General features: G+C 39.8%; 1 long non-coding RNA gene across 1 annotated transcript in view; it reads right to left on the bottom strand.

Moving 5' to 3' along the window:
- Positions 1-215: 215 nt before the first annotated feature.
- LOC111195152 (uncharacterized) overlaps positions 216-18,333 on the bottom strand; it is a 52,915-nt gene continuing 34,797 nt past the window's right edge. The window contains exon 3 of the long non-coding RNA XR_002651492.2: positions 216-484. This is a non-coding gene — a long non-coding RNA (uncharacterized LOC111195152). The remainder of the gene's footprint in view (positions 485-18,333) is intronic.

Genomic DNA, 18,333 nt, shown 5'->3' with positions numbered 1-18,333 from the left:
TTATGGGATGAACTGAGAATTTTAATTTAGGATGAGCTGAGATAAGGTACCATAAAACTTTGGTTATTTTTTCTGGATTTTTAGAAAATACACAGTTAAAAGTTATAATGCAGTAAGTATACACCAGGGAAGTTTGGGGAACATAAGCCAGGGGTTGTCTTTATGGACCTTGCAAAGTTGGGAACATGAAATTGTCCAAAAAATCCCTTGTTATGCTAAAGCATTAAGAGTTCCTTTCACTGGAACAAAGGAGTCAATCCCAACTCCTGGAAAACAACCCAACGCCACAATAATAATGATCCCCCCTCCACCAAACTTTACACTTGCCCACAACACAGTCAGAAATCCATCGTTCTCCTGGCAACCACCAAACCCAGATTCATCCATCAGATATCTAGAAGGAGAAGCATGATTCATCACTCCAGCCAACACATCTCCACTGCTCTGGAGTCCAGTGATAGTTTGAGGACCACCAGCCAGGGGCCTGTAGAGAAAAACAAATCCAGTAAGAATCCACAATGATAGTACACACATAACCCAACAAATACATAAACTCAATAAATGAATAAACTACATTTTAAGTGCAATAGAAACAAATTAAGTCTGGTTCAGTGAGAATCATAAAATATGTGGCCTGGTCTAAAATCTTTAACCACTAAAGACAGCTTTTCAGTTATAAATGCAACTGCTAGAATGTGAGAATGACAAGCTTAATTTTTCTCCTCTCAGGTGTTTTTTTTTCCTCTTGAATTCACAGTTCTCCTCGGGTGCTTCAGCTGCTGTTTTTGCTTGAGTGACTTTTTTGCAGTCGAGAGTTGAAAGGGGTGGTTTTGACCATTTGGGACTATGCTAAAATCCAAACAAACCGCTCTCCGGCGCAGTGGAATGAGCCTCCGTAGAGCCCGGTCACTCCAGGCGCTGAAACCAGGCAAACAGCGCCAGTGGTTTGTTTGAATTTTAACATAGCTAGCTGGCTAACTCTCCTGCTGTCCTTCTTTCTCCACCCTCCCCGGGCTTGGTTGGAAGTAGGCGGTCTGTCACAAGCCCTGGAGATATCGGCCAATAGCGTTCGCTGAGGTAGGCGACCCTGATCCGCCACCAAACTGTCAAAACCACCCGTTTCAACACTCGAGCGTAAAAAAAGTCACTCGAGCAAAAACAGCAGCCACGGGTAATTCTCATAGCGTGCGAGGAGGACTGTGAATTTGAGAGGAAAACAACACCAGAAAGGGAGAAAAATGAAGCTCGAGAGCGATATACTGATCAGTGTGCACGTGATTCCCTTGTTTTTTGCTCGCGAGTTTCACATTTGTGCTCTAAAAAGTTCATTTACACACGCAAAATGTTTTAAAAAACGCTGGTTATCTTTGGTTATTTTAATCAGGTATTTTTGCGCCCCCGACTTTCGGCATTGATGTGACGCCATAATCCTGTGACTACATGTGTTGCATTAATGCAACTGGCATTTTTCTTCAGCAGGATAATGCTCACCCACACAGAGAAAGGGTTTTTCCTTGCTCTTCCTGGTCGCAAAATTTATCACCAATTAAGCATTTATGAAAACAGCTGATATGCCATCTTTGATAACTTCTGAGATTGCCGAGTTCAATAACAGCTGGAGTAGATGATATATCACAAAAGCTGACCCGGCCATTTCCCAGGTCAACCCATCGTCCGATATCCGGAAGTCTTCCCTTCTAGCGTGTTTGGCCGGGTGTACCCACAAAGGCATGGGGCGAAGGCTTCAGAAAGCTGTAAAAGCAGGGTGATTAAGCAGACATCATTACGCCCTGCTGGTCAATAGGCTTAAAAAACATGAAAGAAAAGCAGAAATAAATCTATACGTGCTCAAAGTCAGCCTCAACATTGATTAAGCAAATCAATGTTTATATCCAGGGAAGGGTTTTGCTGCATGGCTTCATTAGGACCGTCTTGCCCTTCATTTCCCCACCCACTTCATTTCACTCTGTTTCTGTTTCTGTCTTTTTCAGTTCAGTTCAGCTTCTGCTTTATTGACGACGCTGCTTTCTTAGCAATATTGCCAAAGTCATTGATCAGAAATTGATGATGAAATAAGAACTTACAGACATAGATGAAGTTCTTTCTTAGAGGTGCTGTATATGATTCTGGAAAAGGACTGTTGATACTCAGGGCCCTATCGTACACCCTACGCAAGGCGCTTTGCTGTGCTCATTGCTATCTTACACTCAAAAAAATTATTTCACGCCTTATGCCTGTGCATAAGGAGCTTAGGAATAAACATGTATATTAACGTTAAGCTCTCCCGTTTATTTACAGTAAGCTTAGATTTCCCAAATTTCTCCAGCACTAAGGCTGGAGCATTAGCATTAGCCACTAACTGCTAATGCTGCCCGACAGAGTTACACCGAGGAACTCTGAGTGTTCAGAGTAAGCCAGGGTGATATTAGCCAGCGTTTTTTTACAATAAGCTTGTTTTAACGCAGTAAACGCACAGACTACAGTCTGATATACTCACCTCTGAACAGCGCAAAGCTAGCGCTTAGTGCAGTTAGCAGATAATGCTAATGCTGCTCCAGCTCTACTCACCTCTGAACGGGGAAATAGCACTTATGGGGCTACATGCAGGCTACAGTCTGATATACTTACCTCTAAATGGCGAAAGAGTTCTATGGCGCTAGTTCTGCACTTAGCGGCTAATGCTAATACTTCTCCAGTCTCGGTGCTGGAGAACTAAACTGAAACTCCTTTATAAAGCTGTACTTCAGTGAAAATTTTGTGGAAAATTAAAGGATTTTAAGTGCGCCTTATAGTGTTACACCTTGTTTTGTTCGTCAAACTGATAACTTTTCATTAGTCCAATATAGAAATATAAAAATACACTTTAAAAACATGTAAAAGACAAGTTTGTTTCACTTTTTTTGTTTTCAATTTTGGTACTACTTCCCTAAAACCTTGTTACTGGTACAGTTAGTGTTAGAGCATGCAATTGAGACACACCCACTCTTGTATTTTCTAGCCTGTACTCTTTTTCTCTCTCTATCTCTCTTTCTTTCTCTCTCTCTCTCTGTCGCTGTGTGTTTGTGAGTGTGTGGAATTGACGCACTGCCACTGCTGTGAAGACAAGCAGTAGAGATGACGGCTCAGTGTGTGTGTCTCTGTCTCCCTGTGTGAGTGCGTGAGTGTGTGTTTATTTAAGGAGAGATAAGGCAGATGGCGGTTGCCGTGAGCGATAATGATTAGTAGTAGAGGCACAAGGACCTGCTCTGTGTCCAGCTGGAGAGACGGGCGGCGAGAGACAGCCAAAGAGGACACCCGCGGCACCTGTAGCACGACGCTGTCATACAGAGCTCTGGAGCGCCGCCATGAATACCTATCACATTCCACACGAGATTCACATGCCTCCTGCTCCTGCTGAGCCTGACTAGATACTGACGGACCTTATAGAGTCTATCTCAAAAACGAAGAAGATCCTTAATAAAGTGTCTGTTCAGTCAGGACTGAAGCTTCGGAGATAATATAGACAATAAGAGAGTAACCACCGATTCACTTGTTTTTGCTTAGTAGAACCTTTTCTGAATGTTACTTGGTTCGGATACATCAGCTCACAGACGCCCTGTGCTGTGGACATCACCCTAGGATTGATGTGCGGAGAGAGCGCCATCTACCCACCCGGAGGGAGCAGGGCCAATTGCGCTCCCTCTGAGCGCCGGCAACTTGATGGTAAAGCTGCATGAGTGGGGGTTCAAACCTGCGACCTCCTGCTCCTAGTGGCAGCACTTTAGACCACTGGACCACTCGGTGCCCCCTAAACATTCTTATAATGTTCTCCATTATAAGCTGGATAAAATAAATAGACGGTCTGTCTTGACTCGACTAACAATCTTCAGTTAGTAGAATGTTTTCTGAATGTTACAGTCAACATTCTTAAAATGTTTAATCTGTCAAGTCTGTCAAGTTAAAGTTTTTATATGTTCTGGAAACAACCCATTTTCAGTTCAGGGAAATGTTACCCTTAAAGTTTCCATTACGTGAGAAACATTTTAAAAAGTTAGGATGCAAACCATTATTATATCACGTTTTCAGAATGTTCCTACAATATTATTTCTGTAACATTACAAAATAACCTTCCTTAAACCATGTTCTCCTCCACCAGTCCTACACACTGCTTTTGGATAACTTTATGCTTTACACTCTTGGTGCAAAAATTCAAGCAGTTCAGTTTGGTGGTTTGATGGTTTGTGATCATCCATCTTCCTCTTGATTATATTCCAGAGGTTTTCAATTTGGTAAAATGAAAGAAACTCATCAATTTAAAGTGTTCTCTTATTTTTTCCAGAGCTGTATAGTACTGTATATAACTACTGTATATAACTAAATGTACATCTGTTCATGTTTACAGAAAATAGAGAATTCTACAGTATCAAAAACAATATGTTTAGGTATGTTTAATAGAGATTACTGGTTTGAAGAGAGGCGAGGTGTGTGATTATGAAAGTCTACTGCTTGGAGCTACTTAGCTACAATGGTCTCGTAGCTCCAGTGTAAAACCGAAGAAGGAAACTTCAGACGTCAAACATGGTCTTGGCTGGTCGCCTGTATTTGGGTTTTGGGAAATGTGTGTAAATTAGATTTCCTCACTGAACTATTCCTTTAAAGCGGAGCTGTGGCAGCCGGCGCACAGTCCCTCCTCTGAAAACTGAAGAGGCACTCGCTCTCTGGAGATCGCCCGTCTCGTTTTCAGCGCCAGTGCATGTAAAATGACAGTGGAACTGGCAATGGAAAAGAGATAACTCAATTTCGCATTATCTTAATGCATATCTGATAGGCAAAATCCAATGCATTTCAAATAGATGTTACTAAAGCTTGCCAGAAGCATCAGAAATGAACTGGGCCTTCCAATTTTCCCCTATTACTGAATAATGTGGTGAGTAAATATGAAATAAAGTTTTAAAAACGTTTTTTAAACCTTTATGACGTTGTTTTGCTTCTGTTTTGGTGTTATTGGGTCAAAGGTTTAAGTCGTTAAATGTTAACGAAGAAGGTGTGTCCAAACTTTTAACTGGTACAGGAGTGCTAATAGTGTAGGATAGTGGTCCACTGATTGGAGCTCTTTAAGTATTACTCCACCATATAGATATTCACATAACAGATATTCTAGCAAAACTAATCTACCAATAATAATATCAACCTTAAAAATGATGAGTTCCTTTGATTTTACCAAATAATAAAAAACTCTGGAATATAATCAAGAGGAAGATGGATGATCACAAGCCATCAAACCACCAAACTGAACTGCTTGAATATTTGCACCAGGAGTAAAGCAGAATAAAGTTATCCAAAAGTGTAAGACTGGTGGAGGAGGAGAACATGATGCCAAGATGCATTAAAACTGTGATTAAAAACCAACCAGGGTTATTCCACCAAATATTGATTTCTGAACTTTATGTAAAACTTAATGAATATGAACTTGTTTTCTCTGCATTATTTGAGGTTTATTAATTTCTGTAAATAAAAGCTCTAAATGACGATATTTTTATTTGTAATTTGGGAGAAATGTTGTCTGTAGTTTATAGAATTAAACGATAATGTCCACTTTACTCAAACATAAACCTATAAATAGCTATAAATCAGAGAATCTGATTCAGAAACTGAAGTGCTCTCTTCATTTTTTCCAAAGCTGTGTATACTGAAGTGGCCCAAATTAGAATAAAAAAAAATGTCATATTCAGTTTCAGTTTGTCAATAAGATTTGGGTCACTTTTACTTTTACCTGCTGTGTAAACACAGCCTGTAGTCTTGCAGAAATCCTGAAAACCGCTAGTCAGCTTTAAAAATCGAGGCCAATATATGGATTGAGGAAATTGGTCCGTATGCTCCTACAGGACATTCAGTCGAGCTCTGTTATTTTCTATTTTAGGGGCTCCATTCTCTCAAATTAACTCAATCTCCATTTGATTTTCACAGCCGATGATCTATCCCTCCTCCTGTCCCTAACTTTTCATCTTTCTGTTTTTTCTCTCCCCTCTTCGTTCCTAATGCAGGGTAAGTTAATTCCATTGGTATAATCAAGGTAATAAAAATGTATCAGGAAGCGTCTGAACTCCTGAACCCCGGCGCTGCGCTCCGGATAGAAGGTGCATTAAATTCCGGGCGAAACTTTGCGCTAACACTGCCAGCTCAGCGAAAAATAACACCGCGGCTAGAGCTCGTATTTCAAACCAGCGTCCTCACAAGTCTGTGTGTGTGTGTGTGAATGTGTGTGTGTGTGTGTGTGTGTGTGTGTTCCTCTGAGCACCATAAAGAATAGGGGCACAGGGGTGAGAGAATACACAAATACACAAACACACACATCCGAACACCCACAGGCCCCAATCCCAAATGTGGCACATCGCAGTCATTTCTCATTTCAGGGTTCAAAGGGGTGCTCACTTGCTTCCTCTGCGAACCGTTATTTTATCATTTTTTATTTTATTTATTATTAGCTGTAAAAACAGCCGTGCCGGGAAAGCCGAAAAGGCCAGAAAGGGCAGTACAAAGTGATTTCCCAGTTTTATTTACTTTGCTAAAGTTATAAAACTATATGAGCACTATATGCTCATTCATTGTTTCTCCTAAAATCAAGGATATTAATCCTGCTTTTGTTTTTTTTGTTGAAGTAACTGGCTAGAACTGGCTTTCTATTGCATTTTCATCCCAAGTATTGGATGGAACATCCAACCATCATTCCAGAGAACAGAGTTCTTCTAGTGCTCCACAGCTCAATGTAATATAATATGGAAAGACTTTGTTGGTTTTATTTGATAACATTTTGATTACTTTCTTTAATAAGACTTTAAATTGTGGCGAATATATATTAAAATACAGTGGATTTAACCTAAAAACATGTGTTTGGGTGACATTTGTGTCAGGGTGTGCAAAGATGAAAATAAAACAAAACATAACAAAAAAAGATACTCATATACAATAAGACTGGACGCAAAGAAACAATGAAACACAGAATCAATCTGACTGTCAAGATAAACGCACTAGAATTGACAAGGGAAAACAGAAACAAAGGGGCTATATATACACGGAAGTAGACAGGAAACACCTGGGAACAGGTAACGAGGGGGCGGGGCTACAAATGAACACAGGTGAAAACACTAAGGCGGAGAGACAGAGAAAAACACAGGGAAGGAACACACAGGTACGGAGGAGAAAGGTAAATAAACAAACAGGAAGGACAGGAAACAAACTGAGACACGAGAATCTAACAATTTTATTCTTAAAAAATGTTAGAATGTTACACTGTTCTCTAGACAGGTAGTTCTGCTCCTTCTGATGTATATTAATTATATAAATTATGTTTATTGAGCTGTAAAACTTGTTTATTTTCTATTTTCTTTGCACGGTAAGCGTGAGCAGCTTCTCCCCCAACTCCGCTGTGCCCGCGGCTACCGTAATACTGTAATACACTTTCACATAGATTCATCTTTTTCTCAAGCAAATATATTATACATGTTGCTTTTTTGGGAGCCCTACGCACTACTGGCATGACTCCAGGATGGTTTGGACTGTACTCGGTCAGGTCACTTGCGTGCTTGGTTCAGATTCTGAGGTGTATTGTGGGATATCATTAAAAAGCCAATGTTCCACTAAGATCATTTCTACATTGGGACTCTCAAAAAGAGCTGAATGCACCTAGAGATCGCCAATTGCCACCGAGAACGCAATTTAGAGTAGGGTGTGTGTACGTGCAGGAGGGAGCTGTATCTGCTGATAATGGCTTTTTATGGTTGCCAGAGAGTAATAACACACCTCTACTGACCATTCCAGCCACATCATCTACAGCCATCTCCGTTGAAGCAATTCAGCAGAGCTTTGAAATCATAAAATAAAAAATAAAAAATAGCATTTTGACAACAGGAACAATAAAAGGCCCTGGAGACCATAGACATGTGCTTCAATTGCTCTTTGTGCGTGTGTCCAGGTGTAGAAATGACCAGTCAACAGCCGGATTTTAATGGAAGGTTGCTGACCAATGAAAATCAATTATCTCCATTTAGGTTGATATTTAGTTTACTACATATTTTGAACACATTTCAAATGTAAAACTCTTTTTACATCACAAAAATTGGAATATCATTAAAGAAGTAACTTTATTTTAGTAATTTAGTTAAAAAATATGAAACTAAGATATTATATAGATGTATTTAAACACAGAGTGATCTATTTTAAGTGTTAATTTCTAACTTTTATTGTTGATGATTATGAAGCCTACAGCCAATGAAAACCCAAAAATCACTGTCTCAGAAAATTAGAATATTATAAAAGACTAATTGGTACTTTCGGCAGTGTGGGCAGTGTGCCAAGTCCTGCCTGAAAAAGAAATCCGACTCAAGATGTCATTCATATCTACAAAATCTACAGTGTTGTTTAATTTATAGTATTTAATTCTACACTGCAAGTGATTGAATCTGATTAAATCTGAAATAAAATGAATGAATAAAATAAAGTGATTCCAAACTTTTAATTAGATAGGTAGAGTGAGACAGAGCATGACTACTAAGAGTGAAAGGCAGAGAAAGAGAGAGAGAGAGAGAGAGAGAGAGAGAGAGAGTGAGGAAAAGAGAGATAGAGAGTGTGTGAGAGAGTGAGAGAGAGAAAGAACGAGAGAGCGTGTGTAAGAGAGAGAAAGAGAGAGATTGTGTGTGAGAGAGAAAGAGAGAGAGAGAGAGAGAGAGAGAGAGAGAGAAAGAGACAGTGTGTGTGAGAGAGAAAGAGAGAGTGTAAGAGAGAAAGAGAGAGCATGTTTAAGAGAGAAAAAGAGAGAGAGAGAAAGAGAGTGTGTGAGAGAGAGTGTGTAAGAGAGAAAGAGAGAGAGAGAGAGAGAGTTTGTGTGTGAGAGAGAGAGAGGGAGAGAAAGAGAGGGAGAGAGAGAGAGTGTTAGTAATGAACTAAATAATCTACAGTTGAAGTCGAGCGGAAATTTAATAATTCAGAAATATGCGCAGAAGAAGAATAATATACACTTTGATTGCATTTTCCTTTTTCTAATTACACTTGCACACACACGTGCACACACACACACACACACACACACACACACACACAGGGCAGTATTTTTTTCTGCATGCTTGGGAAACTGAATTAATCTTGGTGTGAAAATTTGCCTTCATAATCCTGACAGCACCATCATCACCCGCCACCATCCATCTTACCCAAGTATCTGCAGTCAGCAGCTCAGTGGATCACACTAACGAAAAACACAACCCCACAGTCGACTGGAAACCCTTCAGAGCTTTATTAAAAAAAAAAAAAATCTCAGGTGTAGAAGCCCCGCCCACTGCGTTTTAATTAAAACAATTTCATATAATCACCACCTCCTCGTTTCTACACCGTTTTTATTTTTTCATAACTGTGGATCTGTGCATTCAGCACCATGTACAGCGGGAGGGCGTTCGTTGGCTCTGTTAGTGCGCGCACCGAAATATCTTGGTTCATCCGGGTGTATCGAACTGAACAGGCCGAACTGAACAATTTGATAAAATACTGAGAATCGTTGCATCCCTAGTGCATATCGATTCATATATTATACTTGATAACCGGGATGTTGGTACAAGCATCATGGGCCGATTCTCCTCATATTATACTTGGCAACCGTGGTGTTGGCCCAATTGGTGTGGACTGATTCCCACATTATCCTCAGCAATTGAAGTGTTGGGACAAATGGCTTGGGCAAATTTCCAATATTATACTCATCAACCAAAGTCTTTGCACAAATGGCGTAGGCCGATTTCTATATTATACTCTGCAAATGGGGTGTTGGTAAAAGCAGCGCAGGCCAATTTCTATTTTGTACTCAGCAACCAAGGTTTTGGCACAAGAGGCACAGGCCAGTTCCCATATAATACTCAGCAACCGGAGTGTTGGCTAAAGCAGCACAGGCTGATTCCTATATTCTACTCAAAAACCAAGGTTTTGGCACAAGAGGTGCAGGCCAATTCCCATATTATACTCAGCAATTAGAGTGTTGGCAAAAACAGCATGGGCCGATTCCTATAATATACTTGGCAACCGGGGTGTTGGCACAAGCAGCACTCTTCCCGTATGTGAGCCCAGCATTCCAGACAGTTTGGAATGCAGTTCCAGACAGTTCTTGTTTGAAACCGGAGCCGAGCCCATGCAGCTCAGACTCGGCGTGTGGTATCTGGGTTTAAAAAGATAGCAGGTACCTGTTTCCTCAGTTTTGTCTTTCCGGTGAAGGGAGTGATCAGACAGGACCTGTTCCTGACCTTCCCTCTGTGTGCTGTGTTTCATCATATCTCTGTACCCTCCCTCACATTGTGTTAGTGGTGCGCTAGATCAGAATGATACGATTATCTGGTTACTGTGTGTGTGTTCCTTCAGGATGCTCCTTCCGTTCTCTGCTCATTCAATTATGCTGCTCTTGCTGCGGCTAATTCGCGACGGGAACCCTTGCCGAAGCACTTCCAGGTTATTAGATTACCTTTTTCCTGTCCAGCTGTGGGTATTTTCCCATCTCTTTTCCTCTCTCGATCTCTTTCTTGCTCTGCCTATGTGACCGACCACCAATGCCCAAGACGTAGCGTAGCAAAGGAACATGCGCTATAGCTGTATTTCAGATGTACATGTACTTTTTTTTTGTTCCTTTACAAAAATAAATTAGAATTACTTTTAAAATTGTTAAAATGAACTCTGCTATTTTTTTCCCTATTTTAGCGATCTGTTGGTAAGCCATCAACCATGCATCGTGCAGGTTGTTGACCTTAACATACCTAATTTCCAGACCACCACCCCCATCGGTGTAGCTATATTCACACGCACTGTTGCTATTTAAACGGCTGTTGGCAGGGTGTAAGATAGCAATGAAAAACAATAATGTTACATCCCTTTGTGTTGTACCACGATTTTCCAAATTATACTTTTTGTCATGGTGGGGTACAGAATACAGACACGTGCAGATGAAGATAAATACATTTCATAAAAGTAAGAGGCAATACCGTAAACAGGAGACAGTCCAAAGTTCAATACACGAGTAAGCGTGATGTCAGCGTGTGGTGCGTTCTGGGTGTTGTAGTTGTCTAACTGAGAACCTCCGTTGGAGCTAAGTGTGGAAGGACAGGGAGCGCCTACAACACCAGATGTGACACTTTGCAACTGGGTCGTTTGCAAAAGCAGCGCAGGCCGGTTTCTACATTATACTCAACCACCAAAGTTTTGTCGCAAGAGACGCAGGCCGATTCCTATATTAAACTCAGCAACCGGGGTGTTGGCAAAAGCACCGTGGACCGATTCCCATATTATCCTTGTCCAACCCAATCTGGTTGTTGGCACATGAGGCACTCTGCCCGAATGTGAGCCCAGCAGTCCAGCCAGAATCAATTCTTGTTTAAAACCGCAGCTCAGGCTTGTGAGCGGTAAATTGTGAGTAACCAAGTGCCTTGAAGGATACATCAGTTGCGTCCTTCAAACATTGGATTCATTTCTCAACTGTAAATGAAGCAATCCTTCAGTTCTGTTTGTTTAAACTTCTAAAAAAAAAAGAAATTCCACTTAAAATGGCCAATAAAATATGATTTTTTGGATTTTGACCATGATGCTATTCATATAATATATATCCATTATACAGTAGGAATGCTGTGAAAAGTGTTCCTAATAATAAACAAATATTTTAACACTTCAGTTCACAGCTTTTCTTCGATTTTCACCATAAAAGCCCTGTGACTTTGACCTTTTCATTATTGATGCTCACAATCCATGCATCCTTTAAAGTGTCTGTAACCTATAGACTGCCTGTCTATCTGCCTTCACCTGTCAATCAACGGTCTCAATGTGGTTCCACGTTCCATAGAGGTTTCTACAGTTAATCTATAGTCATCTCGCCACCAGCTTGTGCGTGTGTGTGTGTGTGTGTGTTGGATGATCATACATGCACCCCTCAGGTGCTTGCTGCCTCAGGCAGTCGCTCAAATCACCTACGCCAGAATCTACCACTGTCCAGAGGCAGCCATGCAGGTACAAGCCATGATCAAGAGCACTGCTGTTTATTTTGGACTGATGGCTTGCAGTATTTCAGTATAGTATTCCGGTATTTTTCAGTACTTTTGTTTTCTTTTTTTTTAATTTGTAATTTTGTTTAAAATGACAAGAATAGACCTAGTTGTTTAAAAGGTGTTGTAATTTTACATCAAAATCCTGTATAAGTGGAATATAAGTAGATTTATCTACTTGTTTTAACAGCTTTTAACTGTCGATTTTAAGGAAACTACTTGTAAACTAAAAAGTTTTCTGATTGATTTCTTAAATTCGAGCAAACGATTTTAATGCGCACTTAAACAAGAAGCTCGGAGGAAAAGGAGCATTTTCCACTCTTGATCTGTTTCAGGGCTGCTGTGATAATGATCAGTTATCTACATTTTAACCTGCTGATTATTAAATCTCTAGTGTTACAGTTAGATAATATCTGTATATAATATCTGTATGTAAATCTTTGTAGCAAAAAAAAATAAAATAAACACATATTTCACAAAATATAGCTTCAACAAATTTATAATTCTTTGTTTTTTTATGTCTTTTTATATGAGGCTTGTGACGTGTTTCTTGTCATTAAAATACGCACATGAAACATATGTGATTCTGAGCTCATGAATCTGCATTATAGTTTTGGTTTGTAATGATGTACCAGGAAATAGTATGTTTAATTTACATAAAATTTGCATACAAGTGTTATTCAGATTAGGCACAGAAATTAGTTGTATGAACCGGATAACTGTTTTGATAACTGTGTATCAACAGCTTACAATTTTTACAAAAACTTACATTTATAACAATAAAGAATTTTGGAATAAATGATCAAATTGATTCAAATTGTTGTATAAACTGCCCATTCAAATAAACATCTTGAAAACATTGTATTAATAGCATTTTAGACAAGCTATTTAGATTTTTTTATGTGGTTTTACAGATTTAAAGCAGCTGTTATATGAGCCATTCATAGACAACTGTCACACACTGCATTATATTAATTTCATATTCTTTATAAACTTAGACATTTTGGTGAACTATTATAAGTTGATTAATTTGTGGCCACAAATGTTTTCTTCTAATTCAAAGTAGATGAGTAAGGTTTGGAAATATCCAATTTTACATAAAAACAGACGGTATTTATTTGAGTTCTAATTGTGAGTTTACCGCGTACTTTAGTATCATATGCCTGTCATATTTTAACCTGAAATGCAAAAGTCAAAATCTTTGACAGAAATAACCTCTGTTGAATTATTATACGTTAGATTAATGCCTAAGCTTGCTGTAATATCAGCGTGAAGTACCTTGAGCAGTACATGAGGTTTAAAGCTGTTCTCCTAATGCCTTAATGTTGTTTACCAGCCAAAGAACAAAGAATAATCAGAGCAGGGAGCTTCTGCTTCTCTTCTGATTTGAGGGAAAGCAGTTTGTCAGCATTTGAGCCTAATCAAGAATTCTGCATCACCCACGCCCATGCTGTTGGCAGGAGAGCTGCTCCACATCTTTTTGAAAGCCAGAAATTTGAGGAAATTTCGCGCATATGTCTGATCCATTCTAACATATGTGCTTTCCATGTGTTCCTAACGGGCGACTGAAAGCTTAGTGTGAATCACACTGAGCTTATTTTTGTTATAGAGGAATGTTTAAAGGGGGAAATTGCTTTGATTTTTTAAAAGTTTGCAAAATAACAAGGTTAAGCTCTTCATCTAATGCCTAGTCTAAACTACAGGATAATCAGGACGATTGCTCTTCCTGACAATCACAAAACGTCCACAGACTTCAGGGTGATCATAAACCAGGTGGCTTCATTTTGGAAAGTGAAGTGTAATGGGATGGAGTGACTATACAGACTAGTAGCTCTCCAGCTCAGAGGGTTGTTGAACCCACTCCTCATGCAGGATCGAACTCGTGAACTTGTCGTCAGTCCAATACACTATCACTGCCCCGGCTAGGGAATTGGGACAAGGCCGTGAAAAAAAAACGAGACAGGGGAGGAATATAAACAAAAGCTCTCCAGAGAAGCAATTTATTATTTTTTTTTTCCCTTATAGTTCATTACAGTTCAAACAACCTCACGGGCCAGATGTTTCATCCTTGAGGGCCACATTTGTATGTGTAAAGTAAAGTCCAACCATTAGTCCTCCAATCCCAGAGCAGGTAGGCTGCCTCTTCGTAAAAATTAAAGAATCGTAAAATTTTAAAATCTTAAAATCGTAACTATTAATTATTAGATAATTTTATTTTAAAAAACTATCCGAACCAATTCAACACTGTGTGAAAAAAGATTTAGCTCCCTAAACCTTATAACTTGATTAATAACTTCAATCTTAATGAACAGGGGGTTAAAAATAATTGGGCTTTCCCATTAAAAGGAACATTTAGTTTGGGATTAGGCTTTAATGACTTTCCAGGAAACTGTCCCTACATGTGTGAAATGCAACTCTAAATAAGATTTATACCCAATTCTCTGGACATTTTCCAGAGTTCATAATGTTAAAAAGGCTTAAATGAACTAAAGGTCAAAAACAAAAGGATGCAAATGGTAGAGCACCCTTACAGACATTTTTTTTACCATGGTGTAAATTAGCTTAATTAGCTTAGTAGGGCTATGGCTTGTTCACTGTCATTGTCGACACCTGACCTTAATTGACCTTTAAGAATGAGACTCCAGAAGAAAGGATCTTCTTAGATCTCAACACAAAATCATGCTCAAATTAACAAATTACGCAAAGCTCACTGTTTTCCTGCTTTTGAAATTCCATTTGGTCTCGACTGCTTCTATAAACAATCAGGAATCATGTTGTCAGGAATCATATGCTTCCATGAGCTGTTCGGATGGCTCCTCGTCAACCCCCACCAGAGACCCACCCACTAGACTGATTGAGGAAATGCCATTTCGGTCTCTTGGTTTTGCAGTAGCAGGCTTCGTCTGAAGGAGGGATCTGTACCTTTCAAATAATGAGGTATCGAGCTTCTATAACAGTTGACAGTTGTCGTTTTTTTGTGTTTTGCCATTTAAAACACATTTAAAACACTAAGGAGTGATAAACACTCAGAATAATAATTGGGCGTGGCCAGAAATATTTTATTAGCATAAAAGCGACAGAGCTCTTAAACGTCTCTTTCTGAAATGGACTAAAACTGGAAAAAAAATACAGCTGGTGGTTAACTTAAAAAGGGGATAATATGTCTTTATAAATTCATTATTACATGACATTAGTCAAGAGATTATTAAATATTCTTATAAATAGTAATGGAGTAATGTTTCATCATTTCTAAACTAGTCCCTGTTAATAATTAGTTCATTCTTTTATGAATATTTAACCCTTTAACCGTGTTTATTACTGTTGCAAGTTCTGTTATTTGTGAGTTTTAAGCATTTTTTGCTCAGAGCAAGTTTAAGACTCATAAGTCATAAATGACATCTGTTTGATACTCATTCCACACAGATCCCAGGATATTCATTATTTATCCTTAAGTTTATTTTGATGTCAAGAAATGTTTTGTCAGGATGCACCTGTTTCAGCGATGTCTATAGTTTGAGATTGTGATATTTCACATAAAAAAAACAACGTCCACCCAGATGGGAACACTAAAGACGTTTGAAACTTTATAGACATTAAAGCTGTTCACAGCTGTTGTTGTGCGAAACGCTTCCATTCCAGCATTCCGGCCTAATTACGGAGAAACATCAAGCTGACATTTCGGTCCCTGAAGCAATAAAACACCTATAAGGCATGAAAGAGGGAGTTTCGTTTCAATTTATGCAAAGTAATGCACAAGCCCAGAGTTTCTCCATCCTCCATGGTGCTGTCGGAGGCTGAGAGCGGCTCGGCGCATGTAAGCCATTTACCGGGTTTTACACATGGATTAGCTTCCGCTGACATTCCGCAGAATAACGTGGGGCAGACACGTGACCTTCAGCGTGGATCTGCGACTGCAACTGCAGTCAGGTTTCATTTCTGACTGGTGAAGTTGACATATCAACTTACTCCTGCCAGCTGTGATCGGAAGGTTTTTGATGCAGTACATTCTGGTGTCATTGTATGGAGGTATCACGATATATCAAAGTGTTTCAAACATATCCTATCTTATTGTATCGACACGTAGTGTCTAATATCTATATTTTTATTGAAACTTACGGTAAATAACTCATAAACCCTGCTCATAGCTATCTTACACCTTGTCAACAGTTTATTTTTACATCTTGCGCCCACACCGTTTAAATAGCATCAGAGCGTTTCTATTTTGGTAGCAGGAAACACAGGTGCGCCACTGACGGATTAAAACCCTGACAACAGTCAACAGTCAACAGCCGTCCATAACTATCTCAGCGTTTCGCATGTTTGGCACATATACCCCCGCCCCCCCCCAAACCCCCCCCCCAACGCTTACATATACACACATTGCTGTACCGGTTAATTACCTGCTGGCGTTCCTTTACAGCTGTTAAATTATCAGCGCACCAAAGTCAGAGCGCAGCTAGTCTTTCACAGGGAATTATTTATTGTCTTTCTGAAAAGCATTAAAATCAGGCATGTCCCTCTGAATCTTTAAATACATTTTGGCAGCGCCGAGTGGTCCAGCAGTCTAAAGTGCTGCCACTATGAGCGGGAGGTCGCGGGTTCGAACCCCTGCTCATGCAGTTTTGCCATCAAGCTGCCGGAGCTCAGAGGGAGCACAATTGGCCCTGCTCTCTCCGGGTGGGTAGATGGCGCTCTCTCCCCACATCACTTCTAGGGTGATGTCCACAGCACAGTGCGTCTGTGAGATGATGTATCAGAACCGAGTAGCTGTGCTTTCCTCGAAGTGCTGGCTGCTCGCCAGTGCTGCATCAGCAGCAGCTCGAAAAGAAGCGGAGGCTGACTTCACGTGTATCGGAGGAGGCATGTGCTAGTGATAGGAGGAGTCCTAATTAGTGGGTTGGGTAATTGGCCGTGTATATTGGAAAAAAAATGGGAAAAAATTAGAAGGAAAAAAAGGTCATTTTGGCACTAAGTATGCTTTAGATACTATTTTGTCCTATTTTTTTTTGCAGTTTCTCTCTACTGTTACAAGCTGTATATGTGCTTAAGGAGAGTTGTCAACCAGGTGATTAGCAGAAAAGATACAAGGTTTGAATATTATATTAAATTATATACTGTACATCTACTATTTTATTTCACTGTGTGTATACTCATCTATTCATACTGTTATCTATGCTGTCTTGTTATATTCCATTTCGTGATGTGTTAATAGGTACTTTAAAGCGCAAGCTGTTTTAGAGTGCCTTTTAACATCTGGCCAGGGACAAACACTGAAAACGAGCTCTCCTGGGCTAAATCTGGCTCATTTACAGCTCTGTTGATGCTGTTTATTAATGAGAACTGTCCTTGAGAAATATTCACTTAGTGGGTGTCTAGAATAGAATAGCGGAAAAAAAAGTGGAAGTGGCTCATGAAATACTTACAGTATTCACTGTTCTTTATATCGGAAACACCTGTCGACGACACTCATCTTAAAAAAAAAATGAAGTGTTGGATAGCAGTGCTATTCTTAAGAAATATAAACGTCAGGAACTCAAAGTAACTCTTGATCATATTTCTTGAGATCTAAATACAGAGAGCAAGGTCAATTGTGCTCTCTCAGGGCTCCGGCAGCTGATGGCTAAATGCATGACCAGGATTCAAACCAGCGATCTCCCACTCATAATGACAATGCCTAGCTCCCAAAAACATTCCAAAAACAGTCATTAAAGACTTTTTGCAGACTATAGCATGGGAATTGGTCGAACTGCTTGTGCCAAAACACCGATTACAGACTATAATATGTTAATCGGCCCAAGTCACTTGTCCAAACACCCTGATTGCAGACTATAATACGAGAATTGTTGCTTGTGCCAACACCCCGGTTGGCGAGTGTAAAACAGAAATTGGCCCATGTCTCTTCTGCCAACACCCCGATTATAGACTATAATATGGAAACCGGCTCAAATTACTTGTCCCAACACCCCGATTGCAGACTATAATATGGAAATTGGCCCAAGTCACTTGTCCCAACACCCCGATTGCAGACTATAATATGGAAATTGGCCCAAGTTACTTGTCCCAACACCCTGATTGCAGACTATAATACGAGAATTGTCTGAGCTGCTTGTGCCAACACCCCGGTTGGCGAGTGTAATACAGAAATTGGCCCATGTCTCTTCTGCCAACACCCCCATTGATGAGTATAATACGAGAATTGGTTAAGCTGCTTGTGCCAACACCTCGGTTGGTGAGTGTAAAAGGTGAACTAGCCCAAGCTCCTTGTGCCAACACTATACTATGTTTGTTGACTTTAATA

Source organism: Astyanax mexicanus, chromosome 25, assembly GCF_023375975.1.
Source record: "Astyanax mexicanus isolate ESR-SI-001 chromosome 25, AstMex3_surface, whole genome shotgun sequence".
NCBI lineage: Eukaryota > Metazoa > Chordata > Actinopteri > Characiformes > Acestrorhamphidae > Astyanax > Astyanax mexicanus.
Note: the sequence above shows the minus strand (reverse complement) of the source record. Positions and strands in the feature narration are given on the sequence as shown.